General features: G+C 45.3%; 1 protein-coding gene across 13 annotated transcripts in view; it reads left to right on the top strand.

The window, feature by feature from the left end:
* TENM3 (teneurin transmembrane protein 3) overlaps nucleotides 1-18810 on the top strand; it is a 2524603-nt gene that overhangs the window by 952567 nt on the left and 1553226 nt on the right. The window contains exon 1 of one of the 13 annotated variants that reach the window (XM_059909690.1): nucleotides 5164-5181. The exons of the other annotated variants lie outside the window; for them this stretch is intronic. The gene's annotated coding sequence lies outside the window, so the exon portion shown is untranslated. Of the gene's footprint in view, nucleotides 1-5163; nucleotides 5182-18810 lie in introns of those variants that run through there. 13 annotated transcript variants of the gene reach the window in all.

Genomic DNA, 18810 nt, shown 5'->3' with positions numbered 1-18810 from the left:
GAAGCTCTTTGACTTGGGGTCTCTGACTCTTGGCAAGTGGTCTTTTCGAACAGATCCCTCTCAGGACAACCCAGGTCCACTCCCATTCACTGTGTCCACTTGACCTTGATGAAATCGGGAGGCGTGGGATACCCCGCCTTAGTCCTCTCTTTCCTTGTGCCCACACGGGGAACTTCAGGAAGGCTTCTGTGTAGACTGGCTTTTCCAGGGAAGAGCAGCCTTGGAGCGCCACAGACTTGAGGGAGAACAGGACAGTGTCTCCAGTTGCCCTCACCCCGAGCTCTGTTCCAGACCCTTTGTGGTGGGAAAGCAGAAGACTTCCCTAGGTCAGCAATGGCCCTACTCGGGCGGGATGGGGATATGTAGTTGCTTCTCCCGAAAAATATTCCCGATTATTTGCCTGGTGTTCTTAGAGCCCCGCTCGTTTGACTTGAGGTGGCAGTGGAAGATCTTCGTACGCTCTCGCTGATTTACATGTGGGAAGGGAGGTGAGGGTCACACACTCCACTCCTGCAGCTTTTTCCCGAGGAATCCCCACCCCTATCATCTTCAGTCTGTTCCTTTACCTCCTTAGCTCGAAGTGCGTGATGGACTAGGTCACCAGGCCAGATCATCTTCTAGGCATCTTTGCACCTCAGCCCAGATTCCCAAACAGACAGGTCCCCTTAATGTTTCTGCTGTGCTCTAAAATACACTGGGTGTACACAGAGGGACAGGTCAGCGTAGCTTACAGTCTGCGGTGGCTTCGCAGTAGGGGTGCCACTTCAAGTCTAGTCTTTGTGGACTGAAATGCAAAGTAAAGGCATGTGGTATGTGAGACGTAGTTTGAGACATGGCACAGATACAGCTTGAGAGCTTGCGAAGATTGGATGGACGCAGTGAGGTCAGAATAATGAGAATTCTGCAGGCCAAGCTAGGGCTGATAAAGTGGCAGATGAAGAGCCATTGTGCTCTCCCGTGTGTAACCCGAGGAAACCACTGGCTTAGGAAGATGACTGAGAGCTATGTAAGGGAAAGGAGTTACTGGAGTTTTTCACCCTGCACCTTATCATAATCCCTTGTACAAATTTTTTTAAGTGGTTATAAAAATAAATAGGATACAGACAGAAGAGTTTCAGGTGATGGCGCTGTACAGCCAGAGTAAGAGCCATGGTATAGGGTGGGGAGACCCATGCGGTGGGAACCCTGTCTGTCTGGTTTGCAAAAGCTTCCCAGGGGTCTTGAACAATGAGTGACCAATGATGGACATTCAATAAATACTGACCGAATTAAAGTGAATGGACTTGTGGCCGGAGGCTCGAGGCATGAAGATCAATTAATGGGCTATCCCAGCATGAAGGAGCCAAGTGTTGAAAACCTCAGAACAAGATTGGAGGAGGATTGGAAAGTGACCAAAGAATCTAAATATTTTCATTCTTCAAATACTTATATTACCCAAGGAAAGTTGGTCAAGAAGATCACTGTTAGAGTCTATCACAAAACAGAAATAGCAAAGACAATATTGAAGAGTTTTTGCTCTAAAGATAATTAGAAACATGTGGTTAGAGTATAAATTAGATAACTCAGGTTTAGAGATGAAGAACTAGGAAACAAGAATATAGAAGTCCTTGAAGCCAGATTTTTTTGAGTCATAAAAGAATGAGTCTAAAGAAAAAAGGACCAAAAAGCAAGAAAAAGTCAGCTTCTATTTAGTCAGCTGTATTCACTGAACATTTACTGTGCACCAAACGGTGTGTACTGCTCTCTCAATATACTGGCTAATGAAATCCACATGATGAACTTGAAGCAAGGACTAACACGATCCCCACCGTTGAGATAACACGGTGAGTAGTTCGCCCAAAGCCTTGTGGCTGGTCATGCTTGGCCCCAAGCAATCTGACTGCAGACAGTGTGCCGACCCCTGACGCTGGGCTGCTCTTGGCAGGTGGCAGAAGGGAGTCGGGGGAGGAGAGCAGCAGGAGGGGGAGGGGGACAACAGACCAACTCAGAGCACGCTCAGGGCAGTGAGCAGGAATCAGTAATGAGACGATTCAGGTCATGGTCAAGGAAGGATAGAGGGAATGACTAATGAGAAGAAGACCTGCTCTGTCAAGAAGGTCATTCAGAAGAGCAGCTTCAGGAACGCTGAGGGAGGAGGTGGGCTTTTAGAAAGTTTGTCATGTCAACAGGTGCAGAGAAAGCGGGGGGATGGGAAGGTGTAGCACGGGCAGGATCAAGGGAAACTTCTCATGCTGTTGAAGTAAAATATGTTTGAAGTTCCCAGGGATGGAGTCAACAGAGGGGGAAAGAGTCAGAATGCTAAAGGGCAGAAAGTTGAGGGGTTAGGTCTTAGAAGGTATGGCATGAGATGGAATTCTAAGCATTGACAGAAATGTGAAGAAACTGTGTCAAAAGTCTACACACTTTCAAAGAGTCCAAATGGTTCGAGCAAGCCGAATATCAAGGAAAAACTATGTCAAATGCAATTTCTGACAGAAAGGAAACTGCGCTACACCTGCTGGGCTGCATGTAAACAATGCCCAAATACCAGTGTCATGCTCTGGACGAGTGCCTTGGACGGTAGCATTTCAGATCTTGCTGTCTTACACCGACCAGTAATTTGTCTATTTGAACTCAGTAGAAGCTCTCTTAATCAACCTCTACTTAACCAACTCACCACATCCCAGATGCTCTACATTTCCTCTGAAAGTAGGTAGTGGCTAGTGCTCACACTTCCTGAATGTTCTGGGCTAGGAGGCTGCCCTTGAGAAAGGCTTCTCACTTTAACTCCCACATGTTGGTTGGAATATTTGTCAAGAGTCAGTTATGAATTTCTCAGATCTGTTTATGTCAGAGGTGCTTGATATTGCAAATGTGCAATGTAGTTAACTTAGATAACACATGAAATGTGCGTGTGGAAAGAGTTATTTCTACTAAAGGTAACTTGGAAGACGGTAAAGACGGTTGGGGTTATGGGTTCTTGGCCTCCCAAAGGAGGACGCGGAAGTTAGGCAGATGGAAATCAAAATGTCAGAGTTTTTACCGATCAAGTTCAGATTGAAGTACGTAATTTAGCGGTGGCACTGCGGCACACTCTGTAATGCATCGTTCCAGAACCTCACAGCCGTGCTTGTGCCATCATAGGTAGCCGTGCGCAGCCAATGAGCTTTCCCACAGAGCTGAAGAACTCATCTTCGTGGAGAAGCAGAAATGTATCTGTCACGAGGACAGGTTGCGTTCATGAGAAAGAAGTTGTCCCCAGGTATCCTCAGGGGATTGGCTCCAGGACCCCCCCAAGGACACCCAAATCCAAGGATGTTCAAGTCCGTTATATAAAGTGGTGTAATAGTCGCAGATTACTTATGTGTATCCTCCTGTATACTTTAAATCATCTCTAGATTACTTATAATACCTAATACTATATGAATGCTATGAAAATGGTTGCCGGTTCGTGGCAAATTCAAGTTTTGCTTTTTGGAACTTTCTGGGAATTTTTACAAAATATCTTTGATCTGTGGTTGCTTGAATCTGCGGATGCAGATCCCATGGATACAGAGGGCCAAGTGTATGTGATATGAACCAATTTAGCTGCTGCTTGTGAACTCAGCCAGCAGATACCTTTTCTCCTGCTACAGAGACTGGGAAAAGTGACCAGCAGGGTTAACTCTGACTGATTTTGTTCCAGGTGGAAACAAGCACCTTTTCAGCAAGTTCTAATCACACACACACACAAACACACACACACAAACATACATATACAATTTCTGTACATTAAGTAGAGGGAAGACAGCTATCAAATATGTAGGGAGAATCATTATAATCAGGAAGGAATTTACACTCAGACTGAATTTCTAACTCAACTTTAAGGAATCAAAACCAGACATTCTACGTAATACACTCTGGATGTGTTTTGTGCAGAAGTCCATTCTGTGAACCCTGCTCAAAGAAGAGTTCTTGACTCTATGAAACATTGGCACATAAGTGCATATTAACATGTTTTGAGTTATAATAAAATGTTAAGGTGTGAACCATTTCTGTGATTCCCCCTTTTTAGCTGACTTTTTTAACGTAAACAACTAAAGTACTGGTTCCAATCACATTGGACAAGAGGGCTTTTCTTGTCAACCTCAGTGATCAAAACTTAGCACAAAACTTCTCAAGTTTTTTGTTGCGTTAGTAAAAACTTAGCATGGTTGATAGATCACCCTGAACTATAAGGGAAAACATATTGTTGCATGATCTGGATTCATTTATTCTTTCAAAACTGCTGGGCTGTCTTCTTTGCCAGGTAATCGGATTAAAAGTGAGAATTAATAAGGCAATCTTAATCTCGAGTTATTCACAATTTTGTGTTTATATAAGGAATTTTTATTTACTAAATCATACGATACCAATATATTAGTCCAGGTCTTCTGAGAAGCAGATGCCACGATATGGGCCAACACAGCAAGGACTTGATTAGGGGAGATAGATGTGAGAGAGAGTGGGGAGGGAGCTGGAGAAAGCTGTGAGTTTTCTGACTGTAATGTTAAGTCTGACCCAGAGGGAAGGAGAGAGAAGTGGGGAGAGGGGTCTGGTCCTGCCGTCTACAGAAGGCTCAGGGTGACTGCTGGGACTTCTCAGTCACAGTTCTCCGTCACAGGAGGCTGGGTTCCATCCCCGCTCCAGTTGGAAGCGTGGCTTTGGAGCTAATGCTGTGACAGACTTCAGCGCCCAGAGCTCAGCCTCTGGGCCTTGGTCACATACACCCCTCGTGGTTGGAGATCTGAGAGGTGCGTTCTCGTGGCCACCGCAACTGGGTTCTGAACTTAAAAGTCTCGCTCGTTGTGGAAAGTTAGAAAACAAGCAAACGGCGTTGTTTTGGCTTCCTTCTTCCTCCTCTTTAATCCGCTCTCCTGCTTCGTTAGAATTCTCTTCCTGGAATGCAGTCTAATTGTTGTACTGATCACATCGCCTTGAGCAAAAGTAACTCTTTGATGTGACTGTAGTTCCTGAGGTGACTCTCTCCAGCCCTCCCCCCCCCCCGCACCCCTGGAGGAGAGGTCACCACGTATGGTTCCCTGAACACTCTTTCCTCTGCCCAGGGGTCCCTCATCACCGAACCTGCAAGGATTAAACAAGTGTCACCTCCTCTAAGAAGTCTTCTGTTCTTCCTTCCCGCTTTTTCATCAGATACCATCCCAAGTGTTCTTGTTTCACACTGTAAGTAACTCTGAGGCGTGTCTGTCTGCTGGCCTGGTTTCCTCCCACCTGAGGCTGTAAGCTCCTGGAGAGTCAAGATTTCTGTCAGAATCTCCAGCAATTAGCTCAGTGTTTGACCCGGAGGAAAGGCTAAATCCCTGGTGACCACTAAACAAAGGGATGACTGCATGATTGCGTGCCCTCACCAGCCTGAGAAAACAAGACTTTGTCCAATGGAACGTAGGGGAGACACATCCTTTGTTGATAGTGGTAATGATTTCCATTTCATCCCTGAAACAAATTATTCTGGTTATTACAGTTCACAGTAGAGGTGGGCCTTCCCTAAGGAAAAACAATGCTGATATACCCCTCTGTGCTTTTTGTCTACAAAGTGCTTTACTGTAACACCCTATGCAAACCCTCCCAACATCCCTTTGGTGGCCTAAGTACTCTCTTAGCTGAGACGCTGAGTCCAGGCTTGTCTCTGTTGTGGTGGGCGGTGATCCCCATCGTGCCGGAGGGGAGACTGAGGCCCCGGCCCTTAGGCAGCTCCCCAGGTCCCACCGCTGTGAACGGCAGAGCCCACAGTGGAGTCGCCGTCTGTGCGTCCCCGGTGTCCTCCCTGCTCTGTAGTCCGAGTCACAGTTCCTCCGTGCTCTGGACGTTAAACACACTGTGTTAAAAACACAGCTCTGTTTAGAGGGTGCCCGTGAAGAGTCTGTGCTGGAGTCAAGGTTTTCATTAAAAAAAACACAAAAAACAAAAATCAGAGCACCTTACTATTTATTTATTTATTTATTTATTTATACCAATTTGGCAAATGTATTTTACCTAACAGCTCTATTCAATTGTCTGGGGTCCCCCATAAACCGAACCAAAAAATAAAAAATAGGTTATAGCCAGTTATATTAGTTCTGTGTTAAAAAAATGTACACCCTTCTGCTTCTTTGGAGTATTACTGCATGGGTCATACATTATTACATGGGTAACTGTAGTGTAATCTATTCAATAGGCAAAGAGTGGTCTTCGGGAGGGAAATTAATGATACAGTACCGTGGTATGTTGAGTGAATTTAATTTATTCATTCTATTACCTTCTCAACAAGTATAATGTAAAGTCAATAGAAGTTTCATTTTAAAACCTGCGAATTCTCAAATCTTCTAATTTAATTATGAAATTGAAAGAGCTGTCAAATCGTTTTGAGTTTACATTTGTATAAAGTAAATAAGGTGTACGTGACATATCTCTCAAGTATTTCTAATTAACTTCATTCTGACATTTTAATTCTTTTTTCTCAAATTGTGCAGCCATTAATATCATATTTCCAGGATAATCGTATCTGTTACAGCGTGTATATTTTCTCCACCCCTGTCCTAAAGCCAGAAAAGCCAGGCTGTTCTGTTGTAAACTTTTATTGGCAGGAGTTTGTAATTCAGCTATAAAATTTCATGCTGGGCTGCAGTTCAGTGCACAAGCCCTATGCCCTGAAGAGCTTATGTCGCTACAAAAACAATTGTAAAAATCCATTTTTTTCTCTTTTTTTAGGTAGACCAAAAAAATGGTCCAGTAAGAAACATTATCCTTTCAAAACGTGCTTTCTTTCAAGAAAGTTGGTGGATATAAAGATCTACTAGGTACTTGGTTCTCACCCCTCACCCATCAAAATGATGATTAGATGATAGCAACAGACAATTTACACTTAACAACAGGTGCTACTTGCTCCGTGGTACTCAGAGTGCAAGAAACGTCACCTTCATTTTTCTAAGTCAGATTAAATCCACTGTAAGCCTGCTGTCATCAAGGTTGACAAGAAGTCCAACCTCGGTCAATTTGGGGTGCCCTCTCCTGCCCTTTGTATTACAACTCCGGGGCTTACACAGGCCAGAAAAAGAGCAAAAGACACAGACTAGGTGTGTGGTGGCTTTTTGATACTTGCCCAGGAAGCTAGTTTTACTAGCAGAATCGGACCACCCATGCCAAGATCAGTAATGAGAACTTCGACAAGGCCCCCCGGTTCACTGTAGCGTCAGTCCTCCCTTGACATCCTCGGGGGACTGGTTCCAGGACCCCTGCAGATACCAAAATCCTCGGATGCTCAAGTCCCTCATATGAAAAGAAGTAGTGTTTTCACATAGCCTGTGCACATCCTCCCATGAATTTCAAATCATCTCTAGCTTACTTATAGTATGTAATACAATGTAAATACTTGTAAATACAATGTGAGTGCTATGTAACTAGTTTCTGGGGAGCGGTAAATTCAAATTTTGCTTTTTGGAAGCTTCTGGAATTAATAATAATAATTTTGGTCTGCCCTTGGTTGACGCTGCAGATGAAGAACTCGGAACTTGCAGTGCCATCCCTCCCCTGAGGTCTTGGTATCGGAAGTGTAGGTTCAAGAATGGGAGCAGGTCTGTGACCCTCAAGGACCCCAGAACACCTGTGCTCCAGCACACATGCATACACATCTCCCTCACTCCCGTCCTCCCATTGTTTCCCCTTTACCCAGTTTCCAGTCTGTTAGGAATCAACCATCTCTCAATAGAGGTCTGTTTGTAGAGTCCACACATTTACTCTAGAATTCTCCTCTGCCTCTGAACCACAAAACCAAAAAGTATGTATTTTTACTTTCTCGCTATATTGGATAAGAAGGAGGGGTGAAAAGATAGGGGTGAAAGAGGATGATTTCAGTCTTTCTGTTTATTCTACTGCAGAACAACAGTAACAACAACAACTACACGTTTTGTTTTTGTAAAATCACCCCGTCGCGTAGTAAACATTCATTTTGCTCTAACCTTCTCAGCACTGGGTAGAGGGCTCCTAAGAGGTGGATTGTGGTTTTAAATTTGCAGCTGTCTTTGGGTATGTGACTGAAACCCTGATCCCATTTTATTCACCTATAAAATTGAGAGGTATGAATTAGTATTCTACAAAATTTCTTCCTGACTTAAAAAATCTCATCATTTATGAAATAATTAAAGTATAGCATAATGGTTTCTGAGTTGTTTTATGCATTGTGTTATTTCATAGCTAGGGATTTTTGATGATCATACAAAAATTAGAATGTGTATAATTAATAGTATTTGTTATTCTGATGATAATCATGGGGCTGTTCGTCGAAACAAAACTAGATCAACCAAGTGACAGAAAAAGAATGAGATTTTGTAAGGTCTTCTGGAAGATTTACAGATATGAGTAATTGATAGGATATATTTTTGTTTGAAGAAAGACCTTAGTTTTGATCAAATTCCATTGTTCAGGTTACTGCACTGTCCTGTCAAAAATACATGAGCTGGGGCTTCCCTGGTGGCACAGTGATTTGAGAATCCACCTGCCAATGCAGGGGACACCAGTTTGATCCCTGGCCTGGGAGGATCCCACATGACTCGGAGCAACTAAGCCCGTGCGCCATAACTACTGAGCCTGTGCTCTAGAGCCCGCGAACCACAACTACTGAGGCCGCATGCTGCAACTACTGAGGCCCGTGTGCCTAGAGCCCGTGCTTCGCAACAAGAGAAGCCACCGCAGTGAGAAGAGTAGCCCCTGCTCGCTGCAACTAGAGAAAGCCTGCGTACAGCAACAAAGACCCAACGCAGCCAAAAAGAAACAAAAAATACATGAGCTGCTCTGAGAAATATGTGAATGTCAACAATGGCTTTTTCCAAAGCTTTGATATCACCCCTTTCTTCTAACTTCACCCTTTCCCATAGATCAGCATATCTATGACACCACATGTTAATTTAGCAAGTCCCCCTCTCTTCGGGACAAATGTACCGATCTGCAAGTGAAACCCTTCCGGAAGACCACGTGCACATTCATGACTTGGAACTTAAAGCTGTTGATACTTTCTCCTACCTAAATATCCTGTGCACCTTCCAAAGATATGTTGATCTCAAAAATGATAGATAGATAGATAGATAGATAGACAGACAGACAGACAGGTAAAGCAGGTGGATAGATGGATGGACGGATGGATGGAGAGAGGGAGAGAGGACTCTAGAAGTCTGAGCCTACCCTTCAGAAACTGAGAGACCAGATACGGCAGATATTAATTAACAATAATTTATCAGACTGACTCCTCAAGCTTCTAGTCTGTCCTCAGTGGTGCCTGACTCCGGGCCCCTCCTAGCAGAACCGGAAGCAGAGCTGCTATGAACAGGCCGCTAACACAGCTCCGAAGAGCCGGAGCGCTGAAGTGGGGTTTCTTGTGGGCAGCTGTCAGTCTGAGAAGCAGAAGTAAGCTATAAAGAGTGGGCAGTCTTGATTTGTTCCGTCATCCAGTCCTTCCCTGTAAGGTTTAGCTCTCCGTGTGTCACATTCCAGTCTTCTGTCTGTAGGCGTGCTCTTGTCCAGCAGGTGCCCAGGACTGAGGAGGCCCTCTCCGTGTGTCACATTCCAGTCTTCTGTCTGTAGGCACGCTCTTGTCCAGTAGGTGCCCAGGACTGAGGAGGCCCTCTCCGTGTGTCACATTCCAGTCTTCTGTCTGTAGGCACGCTCTTGTCCAGTAGGTGCCCAGGACTGAGGAGGCCCTCTCCGTGTGTCACATTCCAGTCTTCTGTCTGTAGGCGTGCTCTTGTCCAGCAGGTGCCCAGGACTGAGGAGGCCCTCTCCGTGTGTCACATTCCAGTCTTCTGTCTGTAGGCGTGCTCTTGTCCAGCAGGTGCCCAGGACTGAGGAGGCTGTGGGCAGTCACACGTGTCTTCCGTTGGGTCACTCCACATCTTACCAACACCTTTCCTCCCCTTCCCCGTATCCCCCCGAGATGAGCTTGGATGGGGTCCCTTGCTCTCTGGTTTGCTGTTGGCCTTGGCCATCGAGGGGCACCTATAGGATATGGGAAAGTGCAGTGCCTCTGCAGAGGTCACACCTGTGTCACCCTCTCCTCCTGCACAGCCCACTGCCTCCTTGTGCCTTCAGGACTAGGGGAGTTGAGACCTCTGTAGCTGTTATGAGGGTTCTGCACCATCTTTTGTGGGTTCCCTATACCCCGCCTACCTCTTTGTCAATGGCTTTTCAATTAAACTCTCCTCAAATCACCCAGTTTTAGCGTGCCATCTATTTCCCTGGGGACCTTGACTGATACAGGACCAAGGGAAGCTTTCTAGAGAAACTAAATGATAAGCTCTGTCTGGAAGGAGTTAGGAACACGGGGGAGAATCGTTTGGAAGGAACAGAGGGAGAACAAGAACATTTCAGTGAGCAAAAGCAAGATGTGCAGAAATGGCAGCTGCTATAGTTAGTTAGCAATTAACGAATAGGATTGACTTTTAGGTGTGTATGGTTGGCCTTCCAAAGCATATTCGCCCATCAGCAAGTCCTTGGGTAGTGGGAGTTTCAACCTAAGATTCTCTACATTTTAAAGTTACGTTGAGCAACTCACAGCTTTCCCACCAGGTGGCGCTCACGCAGTAACTTTGGAGCACCGGGAGGGGAAGGTTAAAAAGCCGCCAGGCAGATGTGCTCGTCTGTGAGGCTGTGTCTAAGTTAAGGTAGGAGTGATGCGGTCGGAAAGGCTAATGCATGTATTATGTGGTGGAAAAGTTATTTCTCCGGGCCCACGAGACGGAAGAGCCATTATTTGTAAAGCACCACGCTGGCTGCTCTTTGTTCGCTGCGACACCAGATTCTCCTAATCCTCCTCATACTTTGGTTATTCTTTGTGTGATACGTGTCTTTGGCTGTGAGTAAAGAAGAAGAGATTATAGTAGTTTCTGTAAGCTGATGGCTTACGAGTTCAGCAAATTTAAATCTGTAGCAGAAAAAACAAAATGCTTTGGACCCTGATCATCCAACAGTGAATAAGATACGTAGACACAGTGCATTAATGCAAAGAGGCAAATGACGTGCGAGAGTGGCATCACCTGTACATAAAGCAGACAGTTTGACAAAAGCGCTTTTTCCCCTACTTTGATCAAACAGACTAGAGCATCTTTGCGTCCAGCCTGTCAAAGTGCTGAATCTGTTCTCCATCTCTCTTTCTCTCTGTCCTCACCCGATCCCCATCACTCTTTTATCCGGGCCTCCTCCCTGGGATGAAATAGCTTGTTAGGAGACTGAACTGGGTAGTACCCGTAGAATGAGAAATGGGACAGATATATCTGGGGCTCTTGTTCTTTTCTCCCATCTTCGTCTTCCCCAGGAGACTTTCTGCAGACTCTCCTAGTAGGTTTTGTTGCAGCTGAGGGGTGTCAGAGAGAGGCAGTGGGCCAGCTGACTGCGGAGGTATGCCCCTCCCGGACTGATAATCCGGGTGTAGAGCAGGCCCTCGGCACTGCACACCCCGAAACTTGGTTACTCATCCAGTACCAGCTGGCAGACTCATGTGCAGCGCTGTGAGTTTGAGGAACTGTGGAGCCAAAAAGGAGGCAAAGAAAAAAGGAAAGGAAGTGACTAGTAGATGCCAGAGAATTCACGTATATGACCTCAGGAAACGCTAATTAACCCAAGAGATGAAGTTATCCCCATTTTACAGATGAAATAAACGGAGGAAAGGGAAATTCAAGGGTTTTCACACAAGATCTTCCAACTACGAAGAGAACGAAGAGACAGAGACAAAGTTTATATGCTAATTAAAGTCTCAAATGATTGATACAGAAGCAGAAAGAGGCACCAGATTAAATGAAATTGAGCTCTTCTTTCCCAGAGTTTACTCTTGACGGTATAAAGGTATTTAGAAAATTAAGTTTGCAACCAAAAAGTATCTTGTTTAAGCAAAGGTTTGTTGTGAAGAGGGTTATTTTGTCCAGATTCTGGATTAGTCCAGTGACCTATGTGTGCTCACAATTTGCAGGCACACTAAGCATGTCTGCTGGACAGGGACGTCTCCATGGCGTAAATCCTGGGCCGTCCCACAGGGCCCTGTGCTTAGAAGGGTCCCACACTTGGGATTGGTTCTTGCTCTGCTGCCGCCATCTTGAAATGCTTATAATTTTTGAGCAAGGGGCCTCTGCACTTTACTTTTGTTCTGGGCCCTGCAAATGATGTAGCCAGACCTACTCTGAGTCAGAGGATGCTTCTTTTTTCATCATTGCTGGATAAACACGGACACTTCCTGTTCCTCCTGAGTCCATTTTGTAACCTTTCAGAACGTTCAGTCGGCAAGTTATTTCCTCAGATAGATTGGCTGGAATGCAGCCGTGGGGTTGTTGCTTTAAATAGTCAGTTCCTTCTTCCATTTGGTGACTCCACACCGAGCACCCACTCAGCGGGAGGCACCTGCCAAGTCCAGGGTGACTTCCCGATTCTTTCTAGCAGCGTGGCTCTTCCGCTTCTCAGAGAGAAGGGGAGTTTTGATAGCTTGCAGCTCTGAGCCATTCAACATTCCTACTAGTTTCCCCTCTCAGAGAATGAGCTTTCAGGATCTTGTCCGTCAGCGCTGAGGGCATCTTACTAATTCCCCTCTGTACTGCCTGCAGTCACCACCAACGGCAGCTCCTGCGCTGCCGTCTGAGAAATGAACCCCCATGGAAATCACCATCCTTGCCCCAGGCTAAAAGAGTTCTTCTGGCAGGTCCTGGTGGATTTGTGAAATATTAAATATGTTCCATATTCTTTGTACATTAAAAAAAAGCAAACCTGAGAAATCTCCTGATGTATTAAGTGTCTGTTTCCACATGATATTATTCTCGGCACTGTGCAGAGGGCTTTAGCTGGAGTCTTATTTCTGGAGAATCTGCAAACAGTAGATCATGAGACTAAAAATATCTGAATTTAAAGACAGCACATACAAGGGCAAAAACATGAAGACTACAGAACAATGCAAAACAGGGTGTGCCCTTGGTGTCCATTTCAAGAATGCGTACACTCGTAGAGCAGTAAGGAGTGAGGGAGCCTTAAGTGGCTAATGCTCACGCCGGATGGTGCAGGGAGAAGCTATTAGACCTTTTCCAAATAGTTCTGGAAGACTGTGAAGAGAAGGTGGGATTGCATGTGTTATTTGGATGATGGAAGAGCGATAACTTGGCAGACAGGAAGAGAGAGCATTCCAGGAATATGGCACAGCTTGGAAACGGCTTGTGTGCAATGACTGGGTGATGAAGATGTTAAGCCAATTGGCTTGAACCGAGTGGAGGCTCCTTCCAAGGAAGGGTTTCAAATTTGATTCAAAACAAAATAATGGCTTTTTCTGTGACGTTATTGCGGCAACTAAAAATTTTTTTTTTTTAACCAAATGCACACTACACAAATCAAGACCCAGGTTATGGAACTTCTAGAAGAGAAAGTCTCCTGGGTAATCAGGAGGGAAGTAAGACATGCGAGGGAGCAGAATCAACTCCCCTCAGGAGTAAACACAGATAACCCGGTACACTCCGCCCCGAAGAACGAGAAGAAGCAAACCGCTGGAGCTGCTGGAGCTGAAGGGAGAAGGACTTTGTCCTTGTTTCACTGTTGTGGCCAGAGAGGACACAGGCCCCAGCCTTGGCATCTCTACTGTCTTTGGCGTGGTGCTCACGAGCTCTGAAGTTCTAACTGAGGCTCAGTGACCTGGGCCTTTGGATGGAGGACCGTTGTCTATATTTACTGCATGATCGACTTCAAAACCTAAGTAAAAAATGTATTTATCCACTCTCATAGATTTTAAAATCCTGAGAACATTTGCTGCTTTTAAGGTGCTGATAGGTTAAATAAGGAGAGGAATCATGCCCGTTTGAAAAATTAAATAAGAAAAAAATAAAATAATTATCATAAACAGATACTTACCTACCAAATGATTGACGAGAAGGGTAGAGGAAGGCCGTATACTTTAGGTTGGAAAGACTAAGAACTTTTGGAGGGGTTAATGTGTGAGATGTCCCTTAAAGGATGAGTAGAATTTAAATACTTCAAAGGCAGGACTAAGTGTGATGCAAAGGTACCCAACCTCAGAGGAAGAACATGGCGGCCAGAAAAGGTGAGTCAGAAGAGAAGACGGAAGCTGCTTCCAATCTCTTCTAGAAGCCAGAACAGGAGGCTTCTAGGGGACATTAGATGAGACCAGAGAGAGAGGGGCGGCCGCACCGGTGATGGGGACGGAACTCATTCTCTCTGTTGTAAGGGATGAGCTCATCAGAGAAGAGCACTTTTCGCCCAAGCTCAGGAAAGAAAATTCACATGTGGAAGGCTTTTGACAAGTGTTTTTTCACCCCCCTACCCCGATACGAGGTGGACTTGCCAGTGCATAGCAGAGGGAAATCATCCGCCCCGTACGATGATTCTGATAGCGCCATCTGAAGAGTTGCCGGATAATTTGTCTTTGTGAAGGGCCGTGAGCACATTCTTGAGCTCTGCCGCTGCTACCTGCGCGAGCGCCTTGTCGAGGGGCGCTGGAGTGCGGCGTGTGGCACGCCCCGCTGCTCCGGCCATCTGCCGCACCTTACAACGCGGTCTGGCAACTCCGGGGATGGCACAGGCAGCCCGGCAATATAGCCATCTGTTATTCTGCTTTTCCTTCCTTGAGCGACAGAACAGCCATCTTCAAGGTACCCCCAGGCATTCCAAGTCGCGTGACTGCCTTTGTCCCCTCAAGACCAAAGGTATCCGAATTTATTTGAAAAGCACAATGACACACCGCCAGTCAGTGTGAACAAAAACCTTCTCGGGTGCTACCGGGTGAAGAGTTAGCCTCAGAATAGAGGAGATGGGGGACTCCCACTCCAAAAAAAAGATTAAAGAACCCCAAAAGCTTGTAATGATGAGTATTCACGGGTGGCTTGAGAGGCGTCATTCCCTGCTAAAGTAAAAATTCACACGAAGTTCTAATCAGCGTCATCCTTTTTGTATGACACTTGTTCACAAGATCGCATAATCCAGAGCCATTCAAGGTGTGGTCCATGTGCTGGAAGTATCTGCACCCCCTGGGAGCTTATTAGAAATGCCGAATGAAGCTCCAGCCCGGACCTACTAAGTCCTAAGCTGCATTTCACTGGATCCCCAGGTGGTTCCTATGTGTATTGAGGTTTGAGATGTCTTGGTCTGGAAGAAGATGCTCAGAAAACCTTTGCCTGTGTAGATTTGACTATTCTGGGCAAGTCATCTTGATACAGTGAATGCAGTAGGGTTCCTCCAACTGCATCTAAATATTTATATGTGATGCTCACAGAGGTTATCTCATTGCAAACTTCATACTCCAAATAGATTTGTGTCAGTAATAACTGAGCCCGTAATGTTTAACATTGGGACCAGTACACATAGAACCGAAAGGATGCCGTTGGGTTATTTCATCGCCTTCAGTTCCTCCTCAGGAGGGAAGCACAGAAGAGTTTCTCTTCTGCATCCTTGCTCCAGTCTGAGACCGAAGAAGTGCTCTGAGATGACGACTTCTTGATTCAGGACACTTAACTCTCTGCTTATAGGCTTGTCCATAGAAGAGGCCACGAGTCTGAAGATTGACTTGTTAAACTTATTAGCACCCACGTTGCTCTGTGACCCAGTCCTCTAATCCGGGGGTCAGACATGGGCTTGGTGTCCTCCACGCCGGTGGCTACGTCCTTCCTCTGCTGGCTGAATCTGCGTGCACGCTCTATTAATGAGGCAGGGAAAAGTCTCTTCTGGCTCGGAGTGTGAATTGAAAATGAATATCCTGTTTGCACAGCACCATGACAGTTTACATAGTATCATACCCAGGCAGCGGTCGTTCTGAACAGTCCTTCTTAAACACTTTATGTCCAGTATCGTACGAGCTGCAGTTGCCTGTATGGAAAGGAAAAGGATGGTTTTAAAATTGAACAAGAAGAACAACAATGCCTCCTAGGCCTCCAAAATGTCCACTGAAAATTCAGCACTAAAGACAGAAAAATGACTAACAGGAACCATATTTTAAAATCATTTTAAAAAGTATGTGTTTAGCCAAGGAAATAAAAGAAGACTTATGAAAAATTAATTCCATCTCTTATGTGGTGATTAAAAATAGAGATAACAGATTGTCAGTTAATGAGGCACACAGGCTGGAGAGGTGATACAGAAAAGAAAAAGTGGATTATTCGGAGTACAATTTTTAATTGAAAATATATAGGACAATTTTTAGCATCAGTCGTTTCATATTAATATGGTTACTTAAAAAAATGTTTTGCTTTCTTGGAGCCCAGCACACATGATGGGCCTGGGAACTGCCCGGGGTTAAGATCCAAAGGGTCCACCACTCTGAGAACCTAAGATTCCACTAGATGATCTACGGGTAGAAACATGAGAACTGACTTCTTTTTAATCATCTAATAATCCAGAATATTTCGAAGTATTCCACTTTAATAGCTCCCACACAACTGTAAAACCGAGGGTACAATTTTCACTTAATTTATTTCCTCAGCTGGTATCTATGGGACATACTCTCTGTCAGGCACCATTTTAGGACTCTGAAGGGATAATCGCTAAGCAAGACAAGCACAGGTCCCTCCCCTCGTGGAGCTTACATTTTAATAGAAGAAATGTGCAAACCAGCAGCCCAAACGATCATCGCCTTACAATTCTGACAGAGATAATTGGCAAAAGAAAAATTGGCATCACAGAAGAATATGTCAACATCTGGAGAATAATGAAATTATGAGCAACAAGCATCAGTGAAATCATGCCAAATTCAAATGATGACTGCTCTTGGTAGGCTTCCAGAATTCACTATTAAAATAACATATTAGCCTTGAACCCAGTATGTCTTCAGTGACGGCTGTGGAGAGGGTTATGTCATGCTCTGTTCGTGGGGGATGGACAGATGCCAGGGTATTTCACGGAAACCTAATTGTTCTTCCCTGCCAGGAAATCGCTACAGCATGACAAAATCCCAAAGATCACAGAGCCTGAAGACAAGAACTCCTGTGACAAACTCTTGCTGCTCTGGGTTATGTTATAGATCCCCCAAAATACGCTGCAGTCGGCAGTGCCTCTGACAGACCACTGATCCCTCACATTCACCAGGGATGGTCTGTGTGACCTTGAGCAGGTTATGAATACCTTTGAACCTCAGTTTTCTCATTTGAAAAAATCATAAGTATATATATTCTGCTATGTAATATATATTTATATATAAAGTATATATCCATTATGTACAACGCCTACTACGCAGTTCAGTATGCAACAGACGTTAGTACCTTGCCTCAGTCTTACAACTGTACGATAAGATTTATAAAGTTAAAATGTATTTCACAAGTACACCGAAATCTTCATGTTTTACCTTTAGAAGCACCTGCACACATTAGCCTCCCCCCTGCCCTCTGCCCCAGCTGCATTTCTTGTGCACGTTTGGAATTTTGTTCATGAACCGATGAACACTTACTCACATATCAGTGGCTTCCTCCTGCCAGCCCCCAGCCCCATTTTACCAGCTCACCCGTACTCAGCTAGACGGCAGTGCCAGCGTGTTACTTGTTGACATTTTGTCCTTCTTAAGAAGTCGGAATGGAATGCTGAAATAAGCAAAGGTGGATACTAGCAATAGGGGCAGCTCTTTCATAAACACGATGTGATCGAAACGAAGACATGTTCGGTGCGCTGACGGGGGTACGTTCTTAGACTTAGCCTGTCATTGGACCTAATGTGGGCAACAATGTGAATAGAGGCAGGGATGGGGGAAAAAACATTGGCAAGGACACACAAAATACTGGATTGAAATTACGTCTAGAGGCGAGATCAAATTAGTATTTAACTTTACTGAAAAAGGACTTATTCTGGCCTATGAATCTACTTCTCTGTTGTTTGCCTTTAACATGTATTTTCTAGAAAGCATTGCATGTGGAAGTAGGGCGTTGTCTCTTTCTATTTGCTTTTGGTTTTTTGTTCATTTATTTCCAGCCTCCTACAGCAAGGATGTGGAAAGTAGCAGATTTCTCCGATCTCAGTATGCATGCCCTCTGAGCACCCTGGCCGGGGGACTGCAGATATCTGTTGGGCATCTGCCGTGTTCCAGGCATCTTGCCCCCAAGGACCCGTTCCCCACTCGAGTGAGCGGAAAGATGTGGCGTAGATTCAAACACACTGAGGAATGAATGACACAGGAGGATGGGAAAACGTCTTTGTCCTTTACAAACACTTGGCCTAAGTCTCTCTCAAGCGTGTAGGAGCTCCGGCTCCATGGACGTGTCTGTGGAGGGACCAGGGCTTTGCTTCTCGGGGGAGCTGGCAGCTCTGTGCACACTGGCACCGAGGGCAAACCTCGGAAGGCAGACGCGGCCAAGAGCCACCAGAGGCTCACAGGCTGTTTCCAGCTGCCAGGCGTAAACCCCTCTAGAGCTCCGGAAAGGCTCCCCCGTGACTAGCTCCTCTTCCCCAGCCAGGAGCGAAGTAGATCCTGCTCTGCTCCATCCTCAATCATTTATCTCTAAGTTTTGGCCACTCTTAGAAGTTCTCCTTAGGTCCTTTTCTATATGTTCTTTGGACACGTGCTTGACGATTTCTTGACGATCCCTCCGACGCAATAGGCTAAGACTGAAATCGTTATCAGTGTAACTGAAACTGTGGATTACTGCAGCTAAACAGGTAAGAGTGAAAACGAGGGAACGAGTGAATGGCGCAAACCTTGTTAGCGGCACAGAAACCTAATTATTATCCCAGATTCACCGTTGAGAAGGTCCTGTTTGTTGCCTCAGTAACGACACCACCAGAAACTCCACTCACCTCCCCCTCTCGCGCTGTGTAGGTCCAGGAGGTTAACAGCTCCTGTGAAGCCAGCCTCCAGAACAGTCTGCCCAG

This window comes from Balaenoptera ricei, chromosome 21, assembly GCF_028023285.1.
Source record: "Balaenoptera ricei isolate mBalRic1 chromosome 21, mBalRic1.hap2, whole genome shotgun sequence".
Taxonomy (NCBI): domain Eukaryota; kingdom Metazoa; phylum Chordata; class Mammalia; order Artiodactyla; family Balaenopteridae; genus Balaenoptera; species Balaenoptera ricei.
This window is presented reverse-complemented; position numbering and strand designations above follow the sequence as displayed.